This window comes from Nicotiana tomentosiformis, chromosome 8 (genome assembly GCF_000390325.3).
Source record: "Nicotiana tomentosiformis chromosome 8, ASM39032v3, whole genome shotgun sequence".
Classification (NCBI taxonomy): Eukaryota; Viridiplantae; Streptophyta; class Magnoliopsida; order Solanales; family Solanaceae; genus Nicotiana; species Nicotiana tomentosiformis.
This window is the reverse complement of record NC_090819.1, coordinates 104871660-104888956: the sequence shown is the minus strand read 5'-3', so window position 1 is coordinate 104888956 and position 17297 is coordinate 104871660.

Genomic DNA, 17297 nt, shown 5'->3' with positions numbered 1-17297 from the left:
CAAAGGGCCAAATATATCTCTGTACTTTCAAAAATTGTCTAAAAATATTGTTCGTTATACTATTGGGTTATCTATACTCATGCAGTAATACTTTGGGTTCAAATATACCCCTCATTTAAACGGAGGGACACGTGTCATCATCATGTTGGCCAATTCTAAATATCTCCTAATTAATTAAAAAGACTCATTACCCATACCCGAAAATTAATTTTCTAAAGCAATTTTTTGTTGTTGTAAAAACTGGAAAAAACTGATTTCTTTTTAACTAAAAATTGAAAAAACAAAAATATTTGTTTTCCAGTTTTTACAAAAAAACTGCTTTTAAAAAAAACTGAAAAATATTTTCTAAAACAATAATTTTGTAAAAACTGAAAAGTAATTTTCTAAAGCAATGTTTTTGTAAAAACTGGAAAAAATTGAATGTTTTAAAAACTGAAAAAATTTAAAATATTTTTTTCCAGGTTTAAGAAAAATATTGCTTTAAAAAAAATTGAAAAATAATTTCTAAAGCAATTATTTTTGTAAAAACTAAAAAAAACGGAAAAGTAATTTTCTAAAGCAATGCTTTTGTAAAAACTGAAAAAATAAATATTTTATTTTTTTTCAGTTTTTAGTTAAAGAAATTTCAGTTTTTTCCAGTTTTTAATTGCTTAAGAAAATTGCTTTTCAGTTTTTACAAAAACATTGTTTTAGAAAATATTTTTCAGTTTTTTTTTAAAGTTTTTTTGTAAAAACTGGAAAAGAAAACTGGAAAGCAATTTTCTTAAGCAATTAAAAACTGGAAAAAAATATTTTTATTTTTTTAGTTTTTAGTAAAAAAAAATCAGTTTTTTCCTGTTTTTACAAAAAAAAATTGCTTTTCGGGTATGTATAATGGGTCTTTTTAATTAATTATGAGATATTTAGAATTAGCCAACAGGACGATGACACGTGCCCCTCCGTTTAAATGAGGGGTATATTTGAACCCAAAGTATAACTGCATGGGTATAGATAACTTAATAGTATAACGAGAGGTATTTTTAGACTATTTTCGAAAGCAGATGAATATATTTGGACCTTTGCCAAATTATGTATGAGATTAGCGTAGTTGATATTCCTTATCCCTTTGGTAGTGTCAAAATTTAACAACTTTATTGTCCTATTTCACACCTTAATGGTCAGACCAGTTAATGATTCCCAAGCTAAACTAAATAGAATTAGTGCCCAAAAACTAGAAGTGATTTTTTTTTCCAGCGGCACTAAGATAAAATGTAATTTTTTAAGTTCCGTAGTTATTCATTACCTGTTTTGTTATACTTTATATATGTAAAAAAAATTACTCTTGCTAGTAAAATTTAAGTTCTATATTTTGTAAAAAGTTAGCTACCTGAATATTCACCTTATTGATAAGGTTTAAATTCCCAACCTTGCCATCTCCTTCCCTATTCCCTTTTACAAAAATAAAAAAATATAAGTATATTTTTTCGTTGGTGTGACGTTTCTTTGTAACCGTGCTAATTTGTTTCTTTTCTTCTTTTACATTTCCATACTTACTATTTAAAACTGTATAAAAAGTTCTACATCATGATCAATCAATAAATCTTATATTCTACATTTTATTGTTAGCGTTACGTTTCCTCACCAGTGGTTCAAATTGAGGAATGTCAATTATGATGCTACTCAATAAAATTAGAATTGACTTAACCAAAAAGCTTCAATAGAGCATGAGAAGAAAAAACCTTGGATCAACGGTAAAGTTATCTTCGTATGACCTTGTGTATGGTCAGAACCGATTAAGTTAGTCGTACGGATTGATCGAGACAGCAATACTTCGATCGAAAGGTATTTACGTAAGGTCAGGTCGAGGTCCGAAGAAAGGGGCTTCAGGATTCAAGCTCCAAGTCCGATCAAGGATCAGTTCGGTATCATTATCGGGCCCATGACCAAATCGAACCACGAGGCAAAAGGTTGTCGGAGATGCACAAACCGACCAACACCCACCCCGAATATCAAGACTCCCGAGTCAGGATCGAACTCGAGTCAAGGCCAATGGTTCGACCCGATATCGAGTTCGAGTCAGTATCGAAGCTCACAGACAAGGCCGTTATAGCCGCACTAAGGAAAAGAATCCTTGCGGAAAGTAGGAAAAAGACAATACATCATGGGCTCTCCACTACGTATTTTTTATTGTTGTATATAAAGTAAGATCCCTCTACTATAAACAAAAAATGGATTGTAAACAGAGGGGATCGGAACGAAAGATTTCTTCTCATATTGAAAGAGATCTCCTTGTGTTTATTTCCCTTTATCTTATTCGTTCCTCTTCTCACTACTCTTATTCCCATAGTCAAGAATACACGTATTTCTATTTCTCTATATGATTTGTATCAAATCATATCACATATCCTTAGAACCATACATAAATTTAACTCTATTCAATTTTTCGGGTAAACAGTTTGGCGCCCACCGTGGGGCTAAGGATAACAGTGGTTGTTTAATACAAATATGCAATACACACCAGTTTACAACTTCAAATCAGCAATGGCAAACCCTCGATTGATGGCTTTACCTATTGACCACGAAGCCGGCCTTTAAGATGAAACCAACAACTTGACACCCAGGGCCGGAAGGCGAATTAACGATGTCACCAAAGCTCGAATCGAAGTACCGCTAGATGTCAATTCACAAGTGGCTCTTGAGGCGAACCAATGTTCCGAACTGAAAAAAAGCATTCACGGCGATACTCGATCCGTAGCTCGAGACACCCATAACGTGGAGGAGATCGGATTCAGCTTACGGATGATCTTCGAGATGTTACAAGCCCAGCAAATAGCGATAGCTCAGTTGCAGAGCCAAACTCACGTACAAAGCAGGCCAGAGCCCAATCCGCTTCGAGAAATCACCCACAGAACGGAACCAGCCACAGTGAAGTCAAATGAGCAAGAATCGGGGACTACCCCCGAAATTACTAAATTGCTTGAGGAACTCACAAAACGAGTCGAGCCAACGATAAAAAAGTAGAAACATATAATTCTAGGGTCGATCAGATCCCGGGAGCTCCACCAATGATAAAAGGGCTAGATTCGAAAAAATTCATTCAAAAGCCTTTTTCCCTTGAGTGCAGCCCCAAAACCAATCCCCAAAATATTCCGTATGCCCGAAATACCCAAATATAACAGAATGACCGACCCAACGAGTACGTCACTTCTTACACGCGTGCCATCAAGGGCAATGATTTGGAAGATGATGAGATCGAATCTGTATTATTGAAAAAATTCAGTGAAACCTTGTCAAAGGAGGCAATGGTATGGTATCATAATTTACCATCTAACTCTATTGATTCTTTTGCTATGCTTGCAGATTGCTTCGCAAAAGTACATGCCAGAGCCATAAAGGTCGAAACCAGAAAGTCGGACATGTTCAAGGTAATACAAAAGGATAATGAGATGCTAAGGGAGTTCGTATCTCATTTTCAAATGGAACGAATGGATCTGCCACCAGTCACAGGCGATTGGGATGTTCAAGCTTTCACTCAAGGTCTAAACGAGCATAGCTCGATGGCTTCACGGTGGCTGAAGCAAAATCTAATCGAGTACCCAGCTATTACTTGGACCTATGTGCACAATCGATATCAATCCAAAATAAGAGTCGAAGATGACCAGTTGATTTCTAGGTCCGTTACGAAAAGAACTACCAAGCAAAAGTCGACCAGAGATCGATATCAGCCATATAGCGGAAATGATACTACTGCTGAGTATCTGAGGCCTCTTTAAAATCAACCTCGTATACTAGGGGGCTTTATCATTGAACACATCTGTGATGATTATCAAGTTCGATACAAAGGAAGTTACTTCGTTATTTCATGACAAACAGTGTCTCAACAGGAAACGTTGTAAGAGCCAAATGGTCAAAACGAACCATGCTTATGTAGTTGGCACGAGCCCTGACGCAAAACATGAACACATGTATAATGACTTGCAAAGAAAGCCCTCCTCTTTACCGATATTCTATGTTCAAGATTTATTATGCAAACAGGATCGAGTTCGAGCAAGCGCTCACTCGACCATTACGCCTACGGGCTACATTATTTCGAGTTCGAATCATTCACTCGACTACTAAGCCTACGGGCTACATTGCATCGAGTTCGAACCATTTACTCGACTGTTAAGCTTACGGGCTACTTTTATTTCAAGTTCGAGCAATCACCCACTCGACCATTAAGCCTACGGGCTACTTTGACCATTACGCCTACGGGCTATATTATTTCGAGTTCGAATCATTCACTCGACTACTAAGCCTACGGGCTACTTTGACTATTACGCCTACGGGCTACATTATTTCGAGTTCGAATCATTCACTCGACTATTACGCCTACGGGCTACATTGCATCGAGTTCGAATCATTTACTCAACTGTTAAGCCTACATGCTACTTTTATTTTGAGTTCGAGCAATCACTCACTCGAACATTAAGCCTACGAGCCACTTTGACCATTACACCTACGGGCTACATTATTTCGAGTTCGAATCATTCACTCGACTATTAAGCCTACGGGCTACTTTGACTATTACGCCTATGGGCTACATTATTTCAAGTTTGAATCATTCACTCGACTACTAAGCCTACGGGCTACATTTATTTCGAGTTCGAGCAAGCACTCACTCGACTATTACGCCTACGGGCTACATTGCATCGAGTTCAAATCATTTACTCGACTGATAAGCCTACGGGCTACTTTTATTTCGAGTTCGAGCAATCACTCACTCGACCATTAAGCTTACGGGCTACTTTGACTATTACGCCTACGGGCTACATTATTTCGAGTTCGAATCATTCACTCGACTACTAAGCCTACGGGCTACTTTGACTATTATGCCTATGGGCTATATTATTTCGAGTTCGAATCATTCACTCGACTACTAAGCCTACGGGCTAATTTTATTTCGAGTTCGAGCAAGCACTCACTCGACTATTACGCCTATGGACTACATTGCATCGAGTTCGAATCATTTACTCGACTGCTAAGCCTACGGGCTACTTTTATTTTGAGTTCGAGCAATCATTCACTCGACCATTAAGCTTATGGGCTACTTTGACTATTACGCCTACGGGCTACATTATTTCAAGTTCGAATCATTCACTCGACTACTAAGCCTACTGGCTACTTTTATTTCAAGTTCAAGCAAGAACTCACTCGATTATTATGCCTACAGACTACATTATATCGAGTTCGAATCATTTACTCGACTGCTAAGCCTACGGGCTACTTTTATTTCGAGTTCGAGCAATCACTCACTCGACCATTAAAGCCTACGAGCTACTTTGACCATTACGCCTACGGGCTACATTATTTCGAGTTCGAATCATTCACTCGACTACTAAGCATGCGGGCTACTTTGACTATTATGCCTACGGGCTACATTATTTTGAGTTCGAATCATTCACTTGACTACTAAGCCTACGAACTACTTTTATTTCGAGTTCGAGCAAGCACCCACTCGACTATTATGCCTACGGGCTACATTGCATCGAGTTCGAATCATTTACTCGACTGATAAGCCTACAGGCTACTTTTATTTCGAGTTCGAGCAAGCACTCACTCGACTATTAAGCCTACGGGCTGCTTTGACTATTACGCATACGGGCTATATTACATCGAGTTTGAATCATTCATTCGACTACTAAGCCTACGGGCTACTCTTATTTTGAGTTCGAGCAAGCACTCACTCGACTATTACGCCTACGGGCTATATTACATCGAGTTTGAGTCATTCACTCGACTACTAAGCCTATGGGCTACTTTTATTTTGAGTTCGAGCAAGCACTCACTAGACCATTATACCTACAGGCTACATTATTTCGAGCAAAACTACTCATTTCTTCGAATTCAAACGAACACTTGACTATTTAAGCTGAAGGATGTTCGAGCCCGATAAAGCAAAGGGGACTACCCACAAGGCCCGAAGGCATCAGAGATTAAAATTCAAACTATCTATTTAGTTTGAAAGGCTATTTTACTTCAAAAGGAAGAAAGATTTATATTTACAAATTTTTTGTACAGAGGCGGCTACTCTGCCAAAAGGAAGTTCTTTATACAAAAATTGAAAGCGGTATCAAAAGAACTCAGCAAACGACCTAAGGCCCTAAATGACTCAATCTTTATCGGAGGCCGTATTCTCGGCATCGTCCTCATCTTCAGACTCCCCCAAGTCATCGGAGTCCTCCTCGGGTAAGGCCAACCTCCGAGCTTTGTTCTCCTCCGCCCTGGCGACTTCAATCTCGGCCCCAATATCGAAGCCCTGAGCTCTGACCTCCTCGAGAGCCTCTCTCCGAGCTTGACATTTTGCATGTTCGACCATGCTCTCAGCTTTGGCTTAGTTAACCTTGACATCGATCCTGAACTGAGTCACTTTGGCATCAGCTCTTTTATTGGCCTCGATCACCTTAGATCTGGCCACTTCAAGTTCTTTGGCCAAATCTGCTTTATCTGAAGTGGCTAAATCCAACCGATGTTGAAGCTATTTCATCTTTTTGATCAGCCCCAAAGCATTTTCTTTCGCAGATCGAAGTTGGGCATTAGACAACTCCAACTGAGCTTCGACGGCTTCCCTTTTCGAGGCAAGGATATCCATACACTTTTTAAATTCTTCTGCCTCGGCAAGTAGCGCATCTACCTATGAGTTAAGCCGTCCAATTTGCTCGATCCTCTGCCGAACCTACAGAATTGGATCATTAGTGGTTATCTCTTTTTCATCTTCACTATCACGGAACGTTCGAAATACCTGCTCAGCCATCTCCTCATGCTCTTCCCGAGCCGCTGTCAAATCTGCTCAAAGTTTTTTACTAAGAAGCTTATACGAGTTACTCTTCTTAGTGAGGCTCCGAACCTCGGCATCATGCTCTTCCCGGATTCGAAGAAAGGCCTCGTGATGCAACACCGAATCCTGCAAACAAAAGAAGAAACATTAGAATTACCTACAACTCTATGTGTAAAAGAAGCAACGAAAATGCCATCAGAGTTACCCGATTCAAAGTATGTTGGGCCTTGTTGAAGAGACAGGCGGCCCCCACTGCATTCATCACTGATTGATCTTTTTCGGTCACCAAGGACCGTATGTAGCTGGCAATCCCCACAGGGGAAGAAAAAATTTGGGTATCCGCAGGTACGGAGAGCACTATCTTCCGCCTTCGGTCGGGGATCGATGCTCGGGGCCGGAAATCGGTCCACCAGTTTATGAATCGATGAAGGTTCGGTAGAACCCGACCACGACACTTTTTTGGGTACCGACATTCCACCAAAATCGGTAACCTCCTCCGAGGCACCTGACTCGAGCCCCTCCAGAAAACCATGGATATTGGCCGACTCCTGAATACCCTCATAGGACCGACCCTCCAACATGATGGCCTCTCGAATCATGTCATCTGAAATCTGAGGGGATCCGCCAATGTCAACTATCCCAAACTCATCCCTTGAAATATCTTCTATTGCTCGAAAAGACCCACCACCCCCCCCCCCCGGTGTCCCTTTCAATCATCTTAGTTCGAGAAGGGATAATCTCAGCTTCTTCTTATTCTGGGATTATGGCCAAGGTTCTATGATTTGCTTCTACCAAATTGGAAGACTGTTGAATCACAACATTAGCCCGTACGCAGGCTAAATTCTCCTCTCCTTCTTCGGGCTCGAATGGCAGGCCACTTCCGAAGTCATAACACCAGAGCCCCCATTCAGCTTTCGAGATCTCTTAGCCGGTTTCTTCTTCTCCGAGCTCGGGGAGCCCGATACGTCTTTTCTCTTCCTTTCTTTTACCTGCTTCAGGACAGGAACTTCTTTGCCACCAGATGGGGGCCTCATGACTACATCTTTTCCGAGTCCTACAAAAGGGAAGAGGAAGATTTACCATACAAACCGATGAAGAGACAAATCAACAAAAAAAATTACCATGACTGCAGGCCTCTCATCGACCCTTTGATAATTTGACCCAAGCACACTCGGAGTACGGTCTCTGCAACACCAAACTTTCGACCCATTGTCTAAGATCCGGGATCGGTTCCGACATTCGAGCTATGGCTGTGATAAGGAAAGAAAAATGGATCAACAAAATAAAAGGCAATAACAAAATCAAAACGGGCAAAGAGAAATGCTCACTCACGGCTTATATTCCATTTCTCGGTAAATGGCAAGTCATCGGCAGGGATCAGGTCCGAGGTTTTGATTCGAACGAAACAGCCCATCCAACCCCGATCCCGGGTCTCGTCTATGCTTGAGAATGGCACTTTGGTTTCTCGGCGAGCAAGCTTGATCAACCCTCCTCGATAAAGTCGGGGACTATAAAGGCGCATAAGATGATCGAGGGTGAAGATACGCCCCTCGACCTTGCTCGAGAAAAATCGAAAAAGAGCCACTATCCTCCAAAATGAAGGGTGAATTTGGCTGAGGGCCACATCGTACCTCTTGCAAAAGGCAACGATGACGGGGTCTAAAGGTCCCAACGTGAAAGAATAAATGTAAACACTTAAGAACCCTTCGACGTGGGTAGTAATTTATTCATCAGGCGATGGGATTACTACGAGTTTATTATCCCAGTTGCATTCTTGTATGACTTTATCGAGAAATTTTTCGGTAATTGAACATTGATACCTCGACATCGGCTCACACCGACCCGGTATCGGGGAAGGCTTTTCAATTTTAAGATCGCCTACAGTCGAACACCCTACCGGAATAAATTTCTCAGGGCGGGGCTTTTCCACATCCTCGCCACCAGCAGGTTGAGATGAAGAAGCGGTCTCTTTTTGCGGAACAAGTTTAGACATTTTTGCCATTTAAAATTTCGTGAACAAAGAACGGAAGTATTTGGTGTTTTGAGAAAGAGTTTGCAGTAAAACTCACAGATTTACAGGCAGAAAACTCAGAAGAGACGAAAAGGAACTTAGAAAAATTGGAAGATTGAAGACATAAAGTATGAATGATGGAAGGAAAAGCTATTTATAGATTGAAGCAATGACGGTTTAATATCAGAGGTGGCCGACCACCATCTGACACATTAAATGCCTTGGTAAAACCGAACCGATGGGATAATTATCACATACATCATGGTCGAGCTCGATGTAAACATCAGTATATATCTGATCAAGCTGTTGGGAAATCATTTATTTCTCGCCATATCCTTTTCCGAGAAATGAGGGGACTATCTGTGTACGGTCAGAACCGATTGAGTCAATCGTACGGACTGATCGAGACGGCAATACTTCGATCGAAAGGTATCTACGTAAGGTCAGGTCGAGGTCTGAAGAAAGGGACTTCAGGATTCGAGCTCCAAGTACGATTAATGATCAGTTCAGTATCATTATCGGGCCCATGACCAAATCGAACCACGAGGCAAAAAGTTATCGGAGATGCACAAACCGACCAACACCCACCCCGAATATCAAGACTCCGAGTCAGGATCGAACTCGAGTCAAGGCCAATGGCTCGACCCGATATCGAGTTCGAGTCAGTATCGAAGCTCACAGACAAGGCCGTTACAGCCGTACTAAGGGAAAGAATCCTGGCGGAAAGTAGGAAAAAGATAATATATCGTGGGCTCTCCACTACGTATTTTTTTATCGTTGTATATAAAGTAGGATCCCTCTACTATAAACAAAAAATGGATTGTAAGCAGATGGGATCGGAACGAAAGATTTCTTCTCATATTGAAAGAGATCCCCTTGTGTTTATTTCCCTTTATCTTATTCGTTCTTCTTCTCACTATTCTTATTCTCATAATCAAGAATACACATATTTCTATTTCTCTATATGATTTGTATCAAATCATATCACATATCCTTAGAACCATACACAAATTTAACTCTATCCAATTTTTCGGGTAAACAAACCTATTAGGTTACTGGTTTGAGTCGTGAAATTAGTCACTGATACTTATATCAGAATAGACTACCTACATTACACTTCTTGGGATACAATCCTTTCTCTAACCTTGCATGATCGCGAAATAATTCGTACACCGAACTTCCCTTTTTCCTTGCAACAGAGCATGAAAGGAAAAATCCGCATGAAAATGCAAATGCTAATGCTCCTAATTTCCCTTTTGTTATTTAGTTTTTTTAAGGTTTATTTCGAAGCTAATAATCGAAACTTGAAAGCATGTACATCCTTGTGATTTCTTTATAATTCTCTTCTGTCGTCATATTTTCAAAAAATATTTCAGGTTCTGCTGGAAAGTTTCACGGTTTATCGACAAATATAAATGCATTATTTTCATGTTCAACACTGCTTTAGCTAGGTTGCTTCTATGTACATATACAATATATAACTAACAAAATTAAGTATATAGAGAAAGCACCTTATGTAGTTAATCTAATTATGTATTTCATGCATAATCCTTTGACGTATTAAAAGTGAGATATAATCTGCTCCCTTATATTGTCACGACCCAAAATCCAACTAGTCGTGATGACACCTAACCCAAACCGCTAGGTAAGCCAACTTTCAACTATCCAATTCCAATAACAATTATTAAAGAAAATATATGAAACCATTACATTTTTCCCAAGAACTGGTAGTACAAATCATGAGCTTCTAAGAATAGAGTATACAAAGCGAAAATAAAATAAATACATAGTCTGTTTGAATAATACATAAACAGAGTTTTTATAAATCTAAGGCTACCACGAACAAGAGGCAGCTATGACAGGAACGCATGTACATCTTCAAATCCCGCAACCATCGAGCATAGCAACAACAACACCCAACATCTGCACGCAATGTGCAGAAGTGTAGTATCAGTACAACCGACCCCATGTATTGAGTAAGTAACAAACCTAGCCTTAGATTGAAAGTAGTGACGAGCTTCTACCTAGATCGAGTCCACCACCAAATACCAACAACAGTTCATAACAACGTAAAGCAAATAATACAAGAAGTAACTCAAAGATAAGTTGCTCAGCAAAATCATGATTTCCGAAAATAGTTCTGCCTTTTCAAGTACATCAGTGAAACCCAAATCGTTTACCGAAGTTGCCAAAAATATGAATAAGTTTGAAAACAATAATTTTTCCCAAAAATCCTTTCATTAATAATAAATAAGATATTTCATTTTCTTTCCAGTTAACCAGTGTAAAATAAAAGCATCACTATGCACATCTGTCAACATGTATGATAAATCATGAGTGATGTAAAACCGTACAACATGAGGGAACTACATCTCGATGCATGTATGTCATGTGTGCATGTCAATGCAATGTATCTCAGAGATTGTATTCATGTACTCACACTCTCGGAGTACTCAATCTCACTGTCTCGCATTCTCTCTCACTATGCTCAGCACACTCAATCACTCAGCGCTATACAATACCTGCTGTGGCGTGCAGCCCGATCCATATTTATAGTCGAGTGCGCTCACTTGATGTGTGTATAGACTCATGAGGGGCTCCTACAGCCCAAGCGCTATATTGCTGCGGCGTGCAGCCCGACCCAACACTGATGCGGCGTGCAACCCGATCCATATATTACTGCGGCGTGCATCCCGATCCATATATTACTGCGGCGTGTAGCCCGATCCAACATTTACTGCAGCGCGCAGCCCGATCCATCATATCTCACAATCAAGCCCTCGGCCTCACTAGTCATCAATCTCTCTCTCATGGGCTCACAATGTCATGAAAATATAAAATAGCCCAAAAATGATGATATGATGTGTCGATAAATAATAACAAGGACTCAGATATGATATGTAATGACATGAATATGACTGAGTATAAATTTTTAATTTAAAATAATTAATTCACAATAATACGACCTCTGTGGGTCCCAACAATACTGGCACATAGCCTCAACAAGATTTTTAATATGCTTTTCAGCTCAATTTCTTTAACTCATAAAACCGCATGGAAAATGCCAAGATCATTTAACTACAAAATTCCATAGAAAAAATTATGTCACAATTTCTATAGTGCACGCCCACACGACCATCACCTAGCATGTGCGTCACCTCCCAACAATTCACATAATACATATAATTAGGGTTCATACCCTCAACTCCAAGATTAGAAGAGTTACTTACCTCGAACAACACAAATCCAATGTCGAGCAAGCTAAGCAATGCTCCAAAAATTCCATTCTGCGCGTATCAACTTCCAAACGGCTCGAATCTAGTCACAATTAATTTGATTCAGTCCACAAAATTTATAGGAATTAATTCCATATCAAAATACTAATATTTTTACAAAATCATAAATTACGCCCCAAAAATCACATGTGGGCCCCACGTCTCGGAATCTGAGAAAACTCACAAAATCCGACAACCCATCCAATTATGAGTTCAACCATACTAATTTCACTCAAATTCGACTCTGAATCTGTGTTCAAATCTCAAAAATTTATTTTATTAAGTTTGTACAATTTTCCCTAAATTTTTACCTCAAAGTACTAATCAGATGATGAAATCATTGATATATTCATGTATATTAACCAAATTCGAGTTAGAATCACTTACCCCGATCAATTTCTTGAAAACCCCACGAAAAATCGCTACAAACCGAGCTCCCTAGGTCCAAAATATGAAATAATACCCTAAACCTTGGATATATCGTACACCTCTAATCTCCAATTTCACGATCAGCGAAATTCCAAGCGCGGCCACGCCCCACATCCCGCGGTCGCGAAATATTGGTGTTGTCCGCGAAAAATCTTGGGGCTGCACTGCTATACTTTAGTATTTTGGCCATAACTTTCTCTACAAATGTCCAAATAATGACTTCTTTACCTTTCCGCAAACTAGACACGAAGGTCTACAACTTCCTTTTTTGAATCATTTCAAAATTCCTTGTAGATCAAAAGGTAAAGGCTTCCGAATTTGGACCAACGGATCTGCAAAACTTCCAACCGCGGTTCGCGAAATTTTGCCGCGGTCCACGAAATTCTGATGCGGTACGCGCCTTTCCTTCGCCTCAACACCCCAAAATGCGCGGTCCGCGTCCCCGAAAGTACCAGAACAATATTAGAGTGCCGAAATGCCCGGACTCGCTCAAAACTCACCCCGAAATTAACTCATCTGAAACCTCTCGGACACAAACCATATATGAATTTTAATCATAAAATACACTACGGACCTGCTCGCGCACTCAAAATACTGAAAAGAGGTCGCCTTGACCTGATATTGACCATGGCCAAACTCCCAAATTTCTTAACTTTATAAATCTCTCGACCAATGATCCAAAAATACACCCAAGCCCCTCGGGACCTTCAACCAAATATACCAACACGTTCCATAACATAACACAGACCTACTCGAGGCCTCAAATCACATCAAATAACGCTAAAACCATGAATCACACCTTAATTCAAACCTAATGAACTCTGAACTTTTAAATTTTATATCTTGTGCTGAAATACATCAAATCAATCCGGAATGACTTCAAATTTTGCACACAAGTCATAAATGATATAACGAAGCTATTTAAACTTCCAAAATTGGATTCCGACCCCGATATCAAAAAGTCACCCCCGGTCAAACTTCCCAAAAATTCAACTTTCGGCATTTCAAGCCAAATTCTACTACGTACCTCCAAATAATTTTTCGGACACGCTCCTAAGTCCAAAATCACCATACAGAGCTATTGGAATTATCAAAACTCCATTCCGAAGTCGTTTACACATAAATCTACATCCGGACACTATTTTAACTTAAGCTTTAAACCTTGGAACTAAGTGTTCCAATTCATTCCAAAACCTCACCGGACCCGAACCAATTACCTCGGCAATTCAACAACAACTATAAAGTATAATTTAAGCAGTAAATGAGGAAACGAGGTTGTAATACTTAAAATGACCGGTCGGGTCGTTACATTCTCCCCTACTTAAACATACGTTCGTCCTCGAACGTGCCAAGAGTTGTTTCCAAGCCACCAAATCACTGTTCCAACTTACCACACACGTACCCGGGGGTTAACCCACATCACCCTATTCCACATAGGCTTGACTACACAATACAACTGAAAATCATTAATTTAACCTTAGCCCATAAACCTTGAAGTTTAATTTTCAACCTTTAGAATTTCTTTCAAGACACAAATCTTACATTTACACGGATATAGTCAACCAACATATTACACAACTCGCATGCTCGTAGCACCATTTTTTATCACCAGTGACTACTCAAAACCAACCAAGTACTAGTATAAAACCCATATCGAACCAAACCTCATCCCCAAAACCTTCGTACACTGCTGATAATAAAAAAAACACGCGAAATTCCATTACCTCTTACTAGATCAATAAGTCACGGAGCTCTCTCACCCCGACAAGAATCATAATTGCTTTCTGAGCCGACTTTCAATATTATTCTTTCGAACATACCGTAATCAAACCTGATAGTACCCATTCTAGGTCCAATGACCTTATATTATTAAATACGTCTATCCCACAGACACGCCACATCAATATAACTCCAGCCACCACTGCGCAATCCGTGTACCTAAATATGGGAGATGTCTCAAGGAAGGGAACCATATTGCAAGTTCAACAAGCACCACCACAACTACAATGTTATCACCAACTCCTCAAATTTCATGAAGAGGATAACCATAGGCGCATGTGCACAATTGTACAGGAAGAAAATTAATGAATCAGATAAATTATCATAGAAATAAAATTCCCACACATGGCACGGACAACTCACGTGCCAATAATATGAATTGCCTGGCATGGTCACAAGCCTCCAGTCCTAGCATATTATACAGGAGCAATTAAACAAGTACACTTGTATATGATAATGAAATAATATTCTCATGCTCTTGGACTAGTATAAATAGCACGCCATAGTGCAAACATGTGCAAAGTCTGCTATCACACTTCAAATCGGTAATTTTACACAGAATTAGTAACTACCCCGTTTATTTAGGGAATCATCTTTTTTGTAACCTCAAGTGTAGCCCAAATAGTTTTCAACAAAGGTACGAATACGGAAAACGTTATAACTTTACACTTAACAATCGACTCTAGGCATATAATAGCCTAAGCATTCTTCCGAGTATGAATACTTGCTCTAATGCCCGCACATGGGCTCCAACCTCACATATATGCACACTTATAGCGCGTAGCTATCACAAATAATTAACGCAACTAGTGCCTCCACTGAGTTAAAATAAAATACTCACATCAAACACGCCGCAACCCGAAATAATATACTTCTGAGAACTCTCAGTCTCTAAATTCATCAAACACATGAATCACTGTAACTGATCCCAACTCCAGCACTAAAATGACTAACACATCTTCCATTCACGATCTTCCCATAAGGAATACTTTCATAATTCTTCAGTGCTATATAACAATAACTTGAATATCAACGGTCTATCAACCAGGTGAGTACTGCAATACCAATGAACATCAGTAAGTCAAAACACAATGCGCCTTTTGAAATGCGTACCCTTCTTAGGGATTACCAAGCAGTTATAACATTCATCTAATTATCTGAAATTGACCATTCTATCCAAAATTCGTGATCTTCCTTTCAAGAATGAACTGGCACCTTGTACATGTAAATCTTAATCCCGCGCCACACACCACATCTATCATGTCATCATGTGACAAGCACGAGAATCTCATTATCAACTTTGGGTAACCAGCAAATTACATACCCGGTCATTTAGTAACCTTAATCTTGCTTCCTTCCAGGAGGAATTCATAATACACAACACGTTCCCTACACCGGTAGAATATATTCGGTTCAACCCATGGTAGAAACTATTAAGAACACTTTGAAATCCATAGTCAAACAGAATTACTGTACGTCCCGATACCATCTAATGTAAGTAACTGATTCTAGTGATATACAAATTCAAAAAAATTTCAATTTCCACATATATATTTTGAATCCATTAGAACCTTCTCGAGAATCACCCATTCTGCTCCAATCTAATTTACTCCGCCCCGAACGGGCCAGAAGACATATGCTCTTTTAGCATAATCAACACTCGAATAAGTAACCTTGTCTTAACACGACCAATCAAATTCATACTTCGTGTGCACTACATCTTTCAAAATAACAACTTAATCATTCCAAAAATTTCATATTTTCGTAAGTGCATTATATCCCGTATTCAGTAAATTTCCTTACTCGAGTCATTCTCGAACTCCACCTCTGCAAGTCATCACTGATCCCCAAGTATACTTCAGACCAACTAAAATTTTAATATATAACCATGAATTGAATTGTCAATAACAGGCTCCCCCACTTGGCTCAAAGCCATAGATTAAAATACTTGATAACTCACAATACCCTTACTTTATTATTGCCTTAATACCGCAGTCAGTTCAACAAAAATTCTTCTCAAGATCAAGACACACCAACCATAAAATACCTCAATTATCCTCTAATCTCGCATTCATTCTCTTAACACTCAAGTCAACTTTCTCAACCAGATTCAGATTTAAATCTCCACCCATATGCCCCGTCGGCAGAAAAGAAACTCTCTACCTCACATCATAAGGAATACACATAGGTAGATTACCCCGCAGGGGATAACCCGCCTGCTTAGCCTCAAACTGGTATCTTGTTATACCCTTTCGCAACCACAATTACTATGAAATCACTTAATCTTTTTGAGTCCAAACTCATTAACGACACACGATAATTTAATTTGCCCCAAAATTTAACAACGTGAAGAATCTTTCAAAACATTCACACTTGAGATTGTACGTCACATCAAACGAAAATAAAGTACCCAATGGCCTTCCTTTACATTTTAAGGAAACACTTCTCGTCACATTCAAATCGTCTTAACACATCCCGCAGTTATATCATACTCATCATAATGCCATTCCACCGCTAATCGGGTAACAAATTCCACTTGTAGGGATATAACCGGACATATGAGTCCAAATGTACATGTTACAACTGAAGCTACCGAGCCTAAGCTGCGGTCTAAACTAGGCCTCAAGTACTCCAGACTGGACCATCACCAAAACACAGAATACACATCTCAAACATCGTTCATGGAATCACAAGCCGGTAATGCACAGCTGATACCGAGCGCTTATGTGCACATACAAATGCGTGGAATGAATTCAGAGAGTTACGTTTCAAGCTGAATCAATTTCGCACGATAAGGAAGAAAAAGAATGGGAAGTATATATCCTAAATGCCATGTAGCCTCTCGAAGATAAGTATGGACGTCATCATACCGATCCACAAGACTCTACTAGACACTTGCTCATGACTTGTAGAACCTATGAACCTAGAGCTCTGATACCACCTTGTCACGACCCAAAATCCAACTAGTCGTGATGGCACCAAACCCAAACTGCTAGGTAAGCCAACT